At 44.3% G+C, this 16,733-nt stretch overlaps 1 long non-coding RNA gene and 1 pseudogene across 1 annotated transcript in view; both read right to left on the bottom strand.

Annotated features, from left to right (window-relative positions):
• Positions 1-16,733, bottom strand: part of LOC124794664 — a 212,831-nt gene that overhangs the window by 176,443 nt on the left and 19,655 nt on the right. The window lies entirely within an intron of this gene.
• Positions 4,511-4,626, bottom strand: LOC124728488 (annotated as a pseudogene).

The following is a 16,733-nucleotide window of genomic DNA, read 5'->3' as shown; positions in this document are numbered from 1 at the left end:
TTGAATACGCATGCCTATACCAGTTTCTTTGGCGCTTCAGTATATTTAGAATACGCTACATGATGAGAAAAAAATCTTCTGCTCATGCAGACATAATACGAAGACGGTGCTACATACCATTAGAATGGGAATATCCGGGTAGTCGATAGCTGAAAGCGTTCTTCGTACGAACGCTTTAAAAATGACGAACGCTGAGCAGCGCGAGGGAACTTTCCAATACTCGTTGTTCCAGCGGCTCACCTCAGAGTGCTAACACAGGCGAAACATCGAGTTGGAAACTTTTCCAGGCTTTCCTTATCTCGCTTAGGAAATCTAGTCAGATGGAAAGCGCAGGAAAAAGCAGCGTGCGATCTAAGACAGTCCTTCCCACTCCCCCATCATCAACGCTACCTCCACATTTCTCTCAAACTTAGCACGAAGTCGGCTACACTAAGTAAGTCGTTGGTGGCAAACCAAGAGGATATACTGACAGCACTTACTCAAAGAATTACGTGTATATATGTTTATGTGGATTAGAATCGTCTGGTCTGAAAACCAATATACAGTTCAATCCTACAGCGTAATCTCTCGTATTTTTATGATGCAAAAAGCAGGAAATACGAAACACACTGAGACCTTTCTTTTGTTTTATACTTTGTGGTATTTCACGCTGATTTAATCGGCTCTTGACTTCTTTTTGTGGGATATTTTATATAATCTGCATTACCAGTACAGTAGTTGTAAAGCAATTAAGCGCACAATCCTGGATTGAAGTCTAATCTGCATAAAGACCGATAGCAAATCGCCCTACGCCACAGTGGCCAAAACTGAAATCGTAAACAGAACGTGAATTCTGGCTCATTTGTGTTATTTTCCTGAGACAATCAATCGTCATTATATTTTAGAGTGGTCTACCAGGTTGACAATTACCCATCTACACACCCAATCATCGAAAGATAGTGCACAAAAAGGGAAGCGGCAATCTTTCTCTCTTCGTTTGAAGTTCTCAGCTGGTAAATTGGGCAGAGTCTTCCTTATACAAATATCGGATGGCTTACGTACGTATCAACTAGGGACAATATGACTATTAGTAGTAACTCTTTGATCAAGTTACGAGAACTTACAGAACATTTCCGAGCAAATTCGTTGTAGTTGAGCAAAATATTAAATATTCTGTTCTAGAATATTCAGAGAATGCTCATCCACCTTTTTTAATGGGAGAGTGATTGAATGGAGGCACTACGGATACTAAGGTCAAAGCTATGCAATCCAAAATCATAATGTGCTCATTCTCGCATTCTACATCTATACGACTATTCTGTAGTTCACAGTGAAGTTTCTGGCAGAGGGTTCATCGAACCACCTTCAAGTTCTTTCTCTACCTTTCCACTCTCGAACAGCAAGCGGGAAAAACGAAGCTCCGATTTATTTTATTATGCTGATCATTTCTCCCTCTGTAGATGGACGCCAGAAGAATATTTTCGGTTTCAGACATTAGCGATTGAAATTTCATGTGGAGTTCCTACCGTAATAAAACTCGCCTTTGTTTTAAAGATTGGCAACCCAATTTATACTAGTGACACACACTATCCCACTTCGTTACAATACAGAACGATATGCCCTTCTTTCACTCTACTCAATTTCGCGATAATACAGAACGATATGCCCTTCTTTGAATTTCTATCTAGTCCGTCAATCCTATCTGATACAGACTCGCCATCGCGCAGCAATACTCCAGAACACAACAGACAAGCGTAGTGAAGGTAGCCCGTTCAGTAAACCCGTGGCATGTTTTACCAGTAAATCTTTGGCTCACTTTCCATGCAACATTATCTATGTGATCGTTATTCTTGGCAGTAATCCGTAAGTATTTAGTTGAGTTCACAGTCTTTGGATTTTTGTCATTTGTCGAGTGACCGAAATTTAGCGGCCTCCTTTTAGTACTCATGTGTATGATTTCACACTTTTCATTGCTTAGAATCATTGTTAAGACAAGAGGTAAAACCACAGAGCTGCCTCGAAAATGTGTATTTTGCACCTGTTGTCAGCAATGGGTAACGTTCTTTTATATGATTCTTCTTCTCGAAGGGCGCCGAACATTTTGGTAGCTATCGACCACAAACGTATCGTAACTTTCTGGTGAAAAATGTTTAATGGACCAGTTCATATTACCGGGACTGTTTCAATTACGTACACGCTGAGTAACTGCAGCCAACATGTGACTCGCGTAGGCTGTAGCTAGAAGTACCGAATTATTGTCTTATGTCATGTGGCCGCTTGCCATCAGCGGGAGATGGCCGGATGGCCCCCCCTGCATTACGCGTGGGACTCCTGCCAAGATACACCTGTCTGACCGCCGGAGTGGAACGTGTTGCCAAATAAACAAGACCAGAGATGTACGACGACTGTGACAAGTGGGTGGGGCGGATACGGCGACGTGACGGCGCCAGACGTACAACACACGAGCCCCGCGAATAACAACAGCCTGGGACTGCTTTTATATGCTGCAGTTGTCTGCTTTAACTGATCCATGCCAAGGGCAGCGGAACAGTAATGTCGAGATAGACTATTCGCCTCTCTCACTTTATTGGGCTAAGCGTAATTTCCGAATTTTAATCTTCCATTCTCTCATTTTTTTGCCATTAAATTTGGAGTGTATTGCACTCATATCGTTCTAGAACGTTACCTCATCAAATATGAAGAATAAATATTAATATTACTACTACCACTATAATAATAATAATAATAATAATAATAATAATAATACACTACTGGCCATTAAAATTGCTACACCACGAAGATGACGTGCTAAAGACGCGAAATTTTACCCACAGGAAGAAGATGGTGTGATATGCAAATGATTCGCCTATCAGAGCATTCACACAAGGTTGGCGGCGGCGGCGACACCTACAACGTGCTGACATGAGGAAAGTTTCCAACCGATTTCTTATACACAAACAGCAGTTGACCGGCGTTGCCTGGTCAAATGCTGTGATGCCTCGTGTAAGGAGGAGAAATGCGTACCATCACGTTTCCGACTCTGACAAAGGTCGGATTGTAGCCTATCGCGATTGCGGTTTTTCATATCGCGATTGCGGTTTTTCATATCGCGACATTGCTGCTCGAGTTGGTCGAGATACAATGACTGTTAGCAGAATATGGAATCGGTGGATTCAGGAGGGTAATACGGAACGCCGTGCTGGATTCCAACGGCCTCGTATCACTGGCAGTCGAGATGACAGGCATCTTATCCGCATGGCGGTAACGGATCGTGCACCCACGTTATAGAGATTTGTTTCAGGATTTGTTTGAACAGTGGACGTTACATTTCAGATGTGTTACGACCCGTGGCTCTACCCTTCACTCGATCCCTGTAAAACCCTATATTTCAGCAGGATAATGCACGACCGCATGTTGCAGGTCCTGTACGGGCATTTCTGGATACAGAAAGTGTTAGACTGCTGCCCTGGCCAGCACATTCTCCAAATCTCTCACCAATTGAAAACGTCTGGTCAATGGTGGCCGAGCAACTGGCTCGTCACAATACGCCAGTCACTACTCTTGATGAACTGTGGTATGGTGTTGAAGCTGCATGGGCAGCTGTACCTGTACACGCCATCCAAGCTCTGTTTGACTCAATGCCCAGGCGTATCAAGGCCGTTATTACGGCCAGAGGTGGTTGTTCTGGGTACTGATTTCTCAGGATCTATGCACCCAAATAGCGTGAAAATGTAATCACATGTCAGTTCTAGTATAATATATTTGTCCAATGAATACCTGTTCATCATCTGCATTTCTTCTTGGTGTAGCAATTTTAATGGCCAATAGTGTAATAATAATAGTAATAATAATAATCATCAGGCATGGTTTTAGTGACCAGGGAACCAACTTACGTTACTTACCGATTGTACTAGAGCACGGTGGTAGTAGAACACCACTTAAGTCTTAACGGAAATTATAAAATGATGTATTGTACTCGTGTTCGTTTGTATATGTAATCCTGATTCGACGACGTAGGACCTACGTGACCCTTTCGCAGTGAAGCAGTGATACTGTAGGAAACTGACTCCACTATACATAATTTATATCGTTAGCACACTGTAACAGGCGTATAATTATTTCTCGTATCAGACTCTGATGTACAATTGAGAAGAACGTTTCTGAAACTGTTAAGAAGGAAAATTGTGGGTGACGGCGAGAACACAAGGAGGTTGTCAATGACATAGCTGGGCTAGCATGTAAGCAGCTGATTAGCCCAAGTTACGAAGACAACACTAAACCAACCGAAAGGCACATCAAAAATTGATCAAGACTGTAATGTTATCACCGAGCACTCCGTCGTCAGGCCACGAGTGGCCTACCGGGACCATCCGACCGCCGTGTCATCCTCAGTGGAGGATGTGGATAGTAAGGGCGTGGGGTCAGCACACCGCTCTCCTGGCCGTTATGATGGTATTCTAGACCAAAGCCGCTACTATTCGGTCGAGTAGTTCCTCAATTGGCATCTCGAGGCTGAGTGCACCCGGAAAAATGGCAACAGCGCATGGGCCTGGATGGTCACCCACCCAAGTGCCGACCACGCCCGACAGCGCTTAACTTCGGTGATCTCACGGGAACCGGTGTATCCGCTGCGGCAAGGCCGTTGTCGTAATGTTATCACATCAGACTAATTAGTAAGCTTTTGCACCACAAATAATCCTGAAACAAATCTCTATAACGGGCTGTATACGAGTGAAAGCGTATCACGTTTGCCTACCGTTAGCAGGGTTCTCAAACAATGAGCTGCCCTGAAAAGAATAAAGAACCACTTTTCGAATTTTGCCTGTCGGCATGTCTCTCTCTAACCTTACGAAGTTGTCTTGCAAACAGCAGCGTCTAATGAAGAGTGATACATGATTTTCAGAGAGAATGCCATTTTGCGGACACTTTTACACAGATATATTTATCTGTTTGGTGCTATTTACTTATAACTTGCCATTTAGCAGCTAAAACAGATGGAATTTATCGCTGTTTTAAACTACACACTAGCGTTACGCAGAAATGTTTTTATATAAACTAAGTTATTATACGAGGGGCATTCAAGAACAAACGCAATACGTTTTTCTTCTGAAAGCAGGTTGGTGTTATTCAGCATTCCAATACACTGTATTATTCCCCAATCTTTTGGCTGCAAAGCCATGTTTTTCCATCATAATTTTTCAACGCGAGGACCTTAAGCCACCTGACTGAGGGCATGTGCGCCCTTATGGTACCATTCTACTGGTCAACGCCGGAGCCAATGTCTTTCTGAATGAGTGATCTCCTCTTCATCCATGTACTGCTTCCCGCGTACTGCGTCCTTCATTTCGTCTTTTTCTTCGGAGACTATGGTTTGCCGTTTTGTTTCCGGTTCGAAGAGATGAACCTATGTGTCATCGGCCGTGACGAAGTTCGACAAGAAATTGTCACGATCAGCCTCTTAACGCGCCAGCAATCCTACAGAGATGGCTCTTCGTTGCTCTTTATGGTCTTATACTCGTATTAGACGGCAAGGAATCCAGCGGGCACATACCTGTGGGTGCTCGAACTGGTGGACGAGTGTGTCAGCACTACCTACAGAGAAGTTCAATTTTGTTTGATTGTAATGCGTCCATCACCTTGAATGAGTGTGTCCGCACGTTCCAACATTACAGGCGCGCAGGAAATCGGACAGGTTTGCGCAACTTTGTCGTTGAAGCGCGTATGAGTATCAGATAAGTTTTGGTTTTCAGAAAAAAAATAGGATCGTGTGGTATTCTTGGCCGTGAGGCCCCGTCTGGGGAAGTTCGGTAGCCCGGTGCAAGGCTTATTTCAGGCGACGCCACATTGGGCGACTTGTGCTTCAGTCATGATGTGGAGGACACAACACCCAGTCCACGGCCGGAGAAAAATCTCCAACCCCGCCGGGAATCGAACCCGGGCCTACTGCATGGTAAGCAAGTACGCTACCACTCAGCTAAGCAGGCGGACTGTCGCCAAAAGAGACTCAATGACAGCTCTCTGCTTGGATCGCACCTCCACTGCAGACGCCATAGGCTACGTATAGTGCCGCCAGCTATTAGAACTTCAATTACTAGGGCTGAAGCGGGAATATAACATATTCCGTTTCTTCTCAACCGAAACTAACAAAAAAACTGTGTTGCATTACCTATTGAACTCGGCTAATGTCTGAAGTAGTACTGGAGGGGACCGACACCATGAATGTTGCAGGGCCGTCCATAGATCCATAAGAGTAAGAGGGGGTGTCGACCTCTTCTGAAGAGCACGTTGGAAGGCATCCCAGATATGCTAAATAATGTTCCTGTCTGGGGCGTTTGGTGGCCATCGGAAGTTTTTAAACTTAGAAGAGTGTTCCTGGAGCCACTCTGGTAGCAATACTGGACGTGTGGGGTGTCGTATTGTCCCACTCGAATTGTCCAGTTCGTCGGAAAGTACAACGGACATCAATGGATGGAGGTGATCAGACAGCATGCTTACATGTCATCTATCAGAGTCGTATCTAGACGTATCAGAGGGCCCATGCCACTCTCACTGCGCCGCCCCACACCATTAGAGGGCGTCCACCAGCTTGAACAGTCACTTGCTGACAAGCAGTGTCCTTGGATTCGTGACGTTGTCTCCATACCTGTACACGTCCATCCGCCCGATACGATTAGAAACGAGACTCGTCCGACCAGGCTACATGTTTCCAGTCGTCAACAGTCCAATATCGGTGTTGACGGGCCCAGGTGATGCGTAAGGCTTTGTGTCGTGCAGTCATCAAGGATACACGACTGGGCCTTCGTCTCCGAAAGCCCATATTGATGATGTTACGTTGAATGGTTCGCACACTGATACTCGTTGATGGCCCAGCACTGAAATCTGCAGCAATCTGCGGAAGGGTTGCACTTCTGCTCGTTGAACGATTCTCTTCAGTCGTCGTTGGTCCCGTTCTTGCAAGTTCTTTTCCCGGTCGCAGCGATGTCGGAGATCTGATGTTTTACCGGATTCCTGATATTCTCGGTATACTCGTGAAATGGTAGTACGGGAAAATCCTGACTTCATCGCTACCTAAGACATGCTGTGCCCCATCGCTCCTGCGCCGACTATAACAGCACATTCGAGCTCACTTAAATATTGATAACCCGCCATTGTATCAGCAGTAACCGATCTAACAACTATGCTACACACTTGTTGTCTTATACAGGCGTTGCCGACCGCAGCGCCGTATTATGGCTGTTTACGTATGTCTGTATGGCCGGGGCTGTACGGTAAACTCATCCTAGTGCTCTTCGAAACATGCACGTACCCTGCGAGCTGTAGGACAGGTTGCATTGTCCTGATGGTAGGTGCCGAGGAAAAACAAATTTCATGTAGGGGTGGACATGGTCCCCAAGAATATGCTTGTGTTGATCTACCGTACCTTCTAGAATGACGAGATGACACAGTGAATAGCACAAAAACATTCCCCACAACCTTGACCCCTCCGACGATTGTTGCAGAGTGTTTGCTTTCAGTCCCATGGAGCATAAAACGTGATTTATCTGCAGAGGCCACATGTTGCCACTCAGTGGACGTCCAGATGCGGCTAGGCGTGCGAATTACAGCCGTCGTCGCCGATGAGCGGTAGTCGGCGTGGGTGATGAACCTGGAGCCTGCTGCCGAAGCCCGTCTCGTACCCGAAGAAACTTACGAAGCTTCTTTCTCGCCTAATTCGTGCCAGTATCAATACTAGAGGCGGTTTTACTCTATATTTGCGTATTGTTCTCTGACGGGAGGAGGTGACTTTTTTCTCTCTATTAGTTGCTCTCTTTGTCTGTTGTTTGATTCTGTTCGATTTCTCATAGGCAGTCTCTTGTGTTCTATTTCCTTCACATTCACTGAACAGTGTACCTGTTTTTATTCTTTGGGAACAAAATACGAAGATACAAATTCCAGTGTATCATGCCCCTTATTGGTTACCCGTGTTGCAAGATCTTTCTGTCTTGTGAGTCGAGCATTGACCAACACACTTTTATTCCCTAGTTCACAGAGTTCCATGTATGTCACTATTCTATAGTTAAGTGATCCTCACTTTCTGCTTTAGTTACTGCAAACTAGTTTCCTTTCGGTTCACTCTTTTATCAGAAAGTTGTCGCCTTCTTAAAACATTTCTGAACCTGAGGGACAGATGCCTCGTACTGGTTGTGCTTCCTCTGAAGTGTCGCGAATGCCACTGTCAACTGCAGCAAATTAAGTCTTGGGAGCCTTCGTACAGTCGTTACCGGATTTATTGATTTCAGCCTGCTCACCCACATACCAGTTCCAGAGATGGTAACAACAATGATGTCCAACGCTCAGATACAGTATTTTTGATTTTGAAAATTTTGTGACTCTGGACCGCAAATACGCTTATTATCGAAAGTACGATCGTAAGCGATATCAAACGAAATTTGTGACTGGATTGACGATTTCTTCGTAGGAAGGTTGCGTCCAGTTACCTTGGATGAAGAGTCACCGACTGATGTAGTAGGAACTTCAGTTATAACTCACGAAATTTTATTCGGACGCTTGCTATTTTTAGTAGATATCAATGACCTTACAGACAATACTTTTATTAATAGTATATGCATCTTCATGTTTTAACGGCGCAATTATTGATTCACTGAATTTTGGATATGCAGGCCGCATAAAGTTCTTGCAGCTCATAGTATTTTGGCCTTGTACCTTTCGGCTATTTTCAGAGCGTGCCGAAAACTTGACGCTAAAGCACTCTCTTCATCCATTTAAATCCGCCGACTGCTCTACTGGGCGTGCTGCCACAGGTACACAACAGCCAGATACGCTGACTGATGGCAAAGAAGTTCGGTTAAATTGAATCGCGGTTACGTGATCGATCTGTACTGGGATTCCAATTAACCATTATGAGCTGCACCGTAGTGACGTCTTTGCAAGTTTATTAAAGAAAGGGTCGGATTCCATGAATTGCCCAGGCTTAAACCACCACCCCTACTAATTAAATTCTTCGCGAAACGAGTTTCAGCTGCTTCTTTCGCCACCGAAACACAAAAAGATGAAGTCAACGCTAGGAGCGAACGACGCTGACACAATGCTCCGTCGCAGCTAAATTATTGGGCTTTAAGAGCCGTGTGTACTACCGCTGTTTCGTGCATCTTTCAGCGGCTGTACGAAAGGCCATACTCGTACGGGCGTTTGCGAATTCCATCCTTACCTAGCGTTAAGTAATCTTGACGAAACATGAAAGTGGTACCGTCATCGGTGGAGAGCGAAAAATAACCTTCACTTTGTGCTTGGCAAGGATCCGTGCTACTTTTGATGACAGCCTTCCCACATATGGCAGGAAATCCATGAATTTAAATTTTTTTCTGTCTTCTTCTTTGTTCCTTATACCCAACTAACTTTGGTTTTATTCGTGCTGTCTTACGTATGTTACGAATAATAACTTTACTGCAAAAACTTCTTTCAAGTGTAGCAGCTCATCCCGGAGACAACTGTTTAATGCTAGTGATATGTACTCCGTGAAGTAAAGTTGTGAGGACACTCATCGGCTGGGTAGAGTAGTAGATTTGTCACAGGCAAAGCCAGAATTTTATGGAATGCTTCGGTAATATATAGAACACTGCAAGTCATTAGTCAGAGTATGAAATGTATCTTATTCAGTACTTTGCCTAGTTATTTAACAGAATTCCGGCTATGTTTAATGCTAAGTTAAAATGAAAGGATTTAAATATTTTTTCAGTTACAAGATCCACAAACATCACTGCTGGCAATGTCATTTCGATTCTGCTTGCTGCAATAAATAAAGCATAAAAGAAGTACAGCTTCAACGTGTCTGAAAATAGATTGTTTAAATTCCGTTATTGTTTATTATACATTTCTAATAATCATTAAAAACTTTCTTTTTCAGTTTTGTATTACATATTAGCACATATTAAAAAACTATAAAAACATCTGATTCAGGTTATGCTTTTTTCAGACACGCACAACTGTGATAAATTTGTAACTTAATTCAACCTTCATTAAATATTTAAAGTTTCTAATTTAAACATGTTATTTCATTGTGATATTATACTTAGCCTGTGTCCATTTCGTATTTTATAAAAATACCCAGCCATTTTGCACAGTCCCTAGAAAAAGTATTAATTATAATTAAACACCTTGCCGAACAGTTCAAGGAATTCTAGACGTTGCCTTGATATGACACTTTGCTGGTAATATATTATTAGTAAACTCACAGACTTCGCAAATGATGTAGCTACCTATAGTGTACTGTCTGAAAATCACAGCACAAATATTCAGTGAGATCTTTAGAAGATTTCAGAAGTGAAAAGATCGACTACTTGCTTTAAATGTTCAGAAATGAAAAAACTGTGCACTTCAAAAAACGAAAAAATGTAGTATTCTATTAGTGCAATACCGGGTCATAATTGGATTCAGTCAACTCATACGAATGCGCGGGTGTATCACTTTGTAGGGATATGGAATGGAACGATTACAATGGCTCAATCGCAGGTAATCATTTGGTAGACTTTGGTTCATTGAGGAAATCCTGGGAAAATGTAATTAATATACAAGGCACACTGCTCACAAAGCACTGGTGCAATTGATCGTAAAATGTTGCTTATGTTCTGAAGAAAGTCAGTTGGAAGACGCTTGATAGTCACAAACTATTCCGAGGAAGCCTATTTAGTTTCAACAACCAGCAGTAAATGATAATCTAGTAGTACATTACAACCCCCTACGTGTGATGCACGTACGGGTCGCGAGGACAAAACCTAATTACAGCGCGCACAGACAGGCTCAAACATTTTTTCCGCACTTCTTATCTCAGTGGGAAGTTAGGTGTCTTCCGTCGACTACACAATGGCCTACCACAAGGCTCTGTATTAGTTCCTCTCAGATGTACCAACAACAACAGTTCGAAAACTCATGTGTGTCGATGATATTTCCATCAGTACCCAAAGTTCGAGCTTTGTCCAAAGTGAGGATGTTCCGACAGAAGACATTAGCTTAATCAGAAAATGGGGGCTCCAGCCGAATCAAGTGGAAGTCACATCGTTTCATGTTAACAACAGAGAAACTTAAGGAACTCTCGCCGTTCACTATTATGGGATCACAATGAAAGATAATCCACACCCTACGTACCTCGGTTCAAATTTCGACAGAACACTCACCTCCAGACAACGCCTGAAAAATTTATCAGAAAAACGCAAAACTAGAACCAACCGATTCAGAAACTGGCAGATACCCTTTGGGGTGCTACCACCAAAATTTCGAGATTTAGCACAGTATCCCTCATTCACTCATTGTAGGATACTATGGTCCTGTCTGGATCAGTAATTGCTATACCAACCTTGCCGATAGCCAGCTAAACCAGGCAACGTGAACCATGAGTGGAACTGTTAGAACAATTCTGCTCCAGTGGCTACCATTACTGAGTAATGTCTCACCTCCCCAAACCAGACGACTGGCAGCTCTCAAACCACAGATGGTAAAATATAATGCCAACCCATCCTTTCCCATTCAAACCGATGCAGATTTCCTTAAACGGCGGCAACTGAGACGTAAGGCAGGATATCCACCTGTAGCAGTTCCCAACCGACTCAGTGATTTTACCGTCAATAATAATTGAACATAACTTTGCCAACATCAGACTGTCACGAATTCCCAATTCTTAACAGGTCCAACTTTGAAGGTACTAGGACTTTCATTTTCCAGAATGGTGCAACATCAACAGGATTCGCACAAACGGTTGGTATCTGATGATGATGATGATTATGATCATGATGATGATTATGATTGGTTTGTGGGGCGCTCAACTGCGTTGTCATCAGCACCCGTACAAAATCCCAAGTTTTATACAGTCCAAGTTTTTACTCAATTCTATTGAGCCCCTGTCACGGATGATGAGGATGATGATGATGACGACGACGACGACGAGGATGATGATGATGACGACGACGACGACGAGGATGATGATGATGATGACGACGACGACGACGAGGAGGATGATGATGACGACGACGACGACGAGGATGATGATGATGACGACGACGACGACGAGGATGATGATGATGACGACGACGACAATGAGGATGATGATGATGATGACGACGACGACAATGAGGAGGATGATGATGACGACGACGACAATGAGGAGGATGATGATGACGACGACGACAATGAGGAGGATGATGATGACGACGACGACAATGAGGAGGATGATGATGACGACGACGACAATGAGGAGGATGATGATGACGACGACGACAATGAGGAGGATGATGATGACGACGACGACAATGAGGAGGATGATGATGACGACGACGACAATGAGGAGGATGATGATGACGACGACGACAATGAGGAGGATGATGATGACGACGACGACAATGAGGAGGATGATGATGACGACGACGACAATGAGGAGGATGATGATGACGACGACAACAATGAGGAGGATGATGATGACAACGACGACAATGAGGAGGATGATGATGACAACGACGACAATGAGGAGGATGATGATGACGACGACGACAATGAGGAGGATGATGATGACGACGACGACAATGAGGAGGATGATGATGACGACGACGACAATGAGGAGGATGATGATGACGACGACGACAATGAGGAGGATGATGATGACGACGACGACAATGAGGATGATGATGATGATGATGATGACGACGACGACAATGAGGATGATGATGATGATGATGATGATGATGACGACGACGACAATGAGGATGATGATGATGATGATGACGATGATGAGGATGATGATGATGATGATGACGATGATGACAATGATGATGATGATGATGACGATGATGACAATGATGATGATGATGATGATGACGACAATGATGATGATGATGATGATGATGACGACAATGATGATGATGATGATGATGACGACAATGATGATGATGATGATGATGATGATGATGATGACGACAATGAGGATGATGATGATGACAATGAGGATGATGATGATGATGATGATGATGATGATGACAATGAGGATGATGAGGATTATTATGATGAGGATTATTATGATGAGGACGATTATGATGAGGATTATTATGATGATGATGATGAGGACGATTATGATGAGGACGATTATGATGAGGACGATTATGATGAGGACGATTATGATGAGGACGATTATGATGAGGACGATTATGATGAGGACGATTATGATGAGGATGAGGAGGAGGAGGAGGAGGAGGAGGAGGAGGAGGATGATAAGGAGGAGGATGAGGAGGATGATGATGATGATGAGGATGGCAACACGAACACCTAGTCCCGGGCAGTCAAAAACAAATGGTTGAAACATCCTGGAAGATTAAAACTGTGTGCCGGACCAAGACTCGAACTCAGGACCTTTGCCTTTCGCGGGCAATTGCTCTACTATCTGAGCTACCGAAGGACGACTCACGCCCCGTCCTCACAGCTTTACTTCTGCCAGTACCTTGTCTCCTACCTTATAGACTTCACAGAAGCTCTCCTGTGAGGGCGTGAGTCTTGCTTGGGTAGCTCAAATGGAAGAGCACTTGCCCGCGAAGGCAAGGGTACTGAGAGTGTCGGTCCGGCACACAGTTTTAATCTGCCAGGAAGTTTCATATCAGGTCGCTCTCCGCTGCAGAGTGAAAATCTCATTCTGGAAACAAACGGTTGTTACCTGTTACAACAGCGTGACGTAATAGGGAGCTCCAGAATGCCTTCTATGCAACCAATATGGAGTTGAAGAAAGAGCAGTCGGCCTCCTCGCCCTGCTTTGCCTCGATAAATCCTTCAGGGATGCTTCATAGGATAACCACGACCTCACCACCGAATAACTGGTATCGCTGGCCCACAGTGACCTGCATTTGGATTCAAAAAAGAACATTGGACAAAATATACGTATGTTACTTTAGGTTAAGTTTTCAATTGTTATTGTAAGTTTTAATTTGTGACAGTAAGTGTGAGAGTTCGTACAACTATCTATACACCAGAATGGAAACGGAACTGCTACAGTGGGACGTACCCGCCCGTCATGCACTTCAAATTGGTTTTCTACGGATGTAGAGACTTAGAAATACAAGACGACGGTTTATAAGTACGTGGAAGAGCTAGAAGTTGGTGGCGAATAAACGCAGATGTGGTAGTGTGCAGGTCGTGGGGCGTTCCAACACGTGCGGCGCAGCCACGCGGAAGGCCCGGGACACGTGCTCTGGGAGTGGCAGCGCGCCTGCTACGGTCAGCCGCCGCACCATCTTCAGGCCGCAGCTCTGTGGTCGCGAGGCCCCACAAGTGTCCCGGCGAGCCGTTATGCTTTAATAACGCCACGCCGCGCCACGTTCAGGGCAGCCAGGCTTTGCTCCCTCCCTGACAACCGATCACACTTCCTTACGGCTCTGGGATGAAAGCAAATGAAACCCGACGAAAAACAGTGTCAAAATTTTACTGGCATGTTCCATATACGCTGGCGGAAAAAACTAGCAACAGCAAGAAGGAGCTGTGCGATATAAACGCCCATACGTATGTTTCTACATCTTAAAGGTGATGTCTACTCGAATATTGCACCAGTCGCATTAGAGTGGCGCTAGTAGCTCCAATGTAAGGATGCAAATCAGGTTTGCTTTAAATCTGTAACTGTCGTGAGCGTTAGTTGAGATTCAACGTGGCGAGTTTTGATGTTAGTCAGGAATGCTTTTAAGGCGACAAAGACGTCATTATAACACCTTTCCAAATTTGAACGAGATCGTGTAATACGGCTATGAGAAGCTGGATGTTCCTTCTGCGATACAGCAAAAACATTTGGCAGGAATGGTAATTGGTGGCACCGGTGGTCTGGTCTCAAGAAGACTGGGCTCCAGGCACTACCGAGAGGAAGACCATCCTTTTCGGCGTATGGCTCTGGCGAATCTGTGGTAGCAATTTCATCAGCAGTTGGCACCACAATGACAACGAACTGTTACAAACCGGTAACTTCAAGGACAGCTCCGAGTCAGGTACCGTGTAGCGTGCATTCCACTGATCCCAAGCCACCGCCATATGTGACTTCAGTGGTATCAAGCGAGAACTCACTGGAATGTAGGGTGGAGATATGTTGTGTTTCCTGATGAAAGCTGGTTCTGCATCGTTGCTAGTGACAGCTGTGTGTTGGTTACAAGGATGGTAGTTAAGAGCCTGCAACCAAACTTTCTGCGTGCTAGACACACTGGACCTACACCTGGAGTTTTGGACTGCGGTGCGATTTCGTATGATAGCAGGGGCGCTCTCGTGGTTACCCCACGCACAATGTCCGCGAAGATGTACGTTAGTCTGGTGATTTGACCCGTTGTGCTGCTATTGTTCAAATACGTGTGAAATCTTATGGGACTTAACTGCTTAGGTCATCAGTCCCTAAGCTTACACACTACTTACCTTAAATTATCCTAAGAACGAACACACACATCCATGCCCGAGGGAGGACTCTAACCTCCGCTAGGACCAGCCGTCTGCTGCTATTATGATCAGCATTCTATGGCGTGTTTTCCAACAGGATAACGCTCGCCCACATACCGCTGTTGTAACCCAGCATGATCTACAGTGTGTCGACACTTTGCCTTTAGCTGCTCGAACACAGATCTGTCTCCAATCGAACACCTATGGGACATCGACGGACAACTCCAGCGTCATCCATAACCAGCATTAACAATCCCTTTATTGACCGACCAAGAGCAACAGGCATATAAGTCTTCCACATACTGACTTTGGCACCTGTACAACACAATGCATGCATGCATTCAACATTCTGACGGTTACACCGGTTTTCACATTTGCAGCGACTTACCTTGCGCTTACATAAAAATGCAAGATGACAGGTTATCACTTAAGTACGTCACCTAGACAAATATATTCCTAAAATTTCATTGTTCTACTTTAATTATTTTTTGGTGTTGCACCTTTTCTTCCGTCAGCGTATATACCGTTTGTCCCTCCTAGAAGCAGTCAGGTGCTTTTCCAATGGCCTTCGGCAGACATTGCTCGTCAGTGTGTGATCCGCAGCGGATAGAATTGATAGAAGAAACAGAGAAGATCAGAAACAGCAACGCGTTTCGTTACAGGTTCATTTAGTAAGCACGATAGCGTCACTGAAATCCTCAGGCAACTCCACTGAAAGACACAGCAAGGGAGGCGTTCTGTACCACACTATGATGTTCTGTTAAAATTCCGCGAGCATACGTTCCTAGAAAAGTCAACCAAGATACAGTATTGCTTAATCCTACGTATATTTCACAAAAAAACCGTAGATAAAATTAGAAAGATTCGAGCCCACACTGAAGCTTACCAACAATCTCTTCCCGCGAACCGTACGCGACTGGAAAAGGGGGAGTGACAGTGGAACACGAAATACCCTTGGCAACACACTGAATTGTGGCTTTCGGTCTATAGATGTAAATTTAGATTTTTGCAGCTCTGTTTTTGAGACATTTACCTGGAGTTACACCAAACAAATACTGCTCCCACGTCTTTCATACAACGTCCAGCGCCGACAGAAAGCGTCGGTTTGTTTCCCTTTACGAACAAAATTATTTTTAGAGTGAAATTTTACGTATCCATTCAACAGAACGGTCCAAAATTAGAACAGTGCGATATTTGTTTCATCGGCACCAGTCAGCGCGAGCTTGGCCGGTGCTGTCACTGCCGTAGAACTTTTAATACTGACAAAATAAATAGAAAACTATAAAAAAATTGGGATCGCGCTATCGAACGGGCATGGA

Source organism: Schistocerca piceifrons, chromosome 1, assembly GCF_021461385.2.
Source record: "Schistocerca piceifrons isolate TAMUIC-IGC-003096 chromosome 1, iqSchPice1.1, whole genome shotgun sequence".
In the NCBI taxonomy this organism is placed as follows: Eukaryota; Metazoa; Arthropoda; class Insecta; order Orthoptera; family Acrididae; genus Schistocerca; species Schistocerca piceifrons.
Note: the sequence above shows the minus strand (reverse complement) of the source record. Positions and strands in the feature narration are given on the sequence as shown.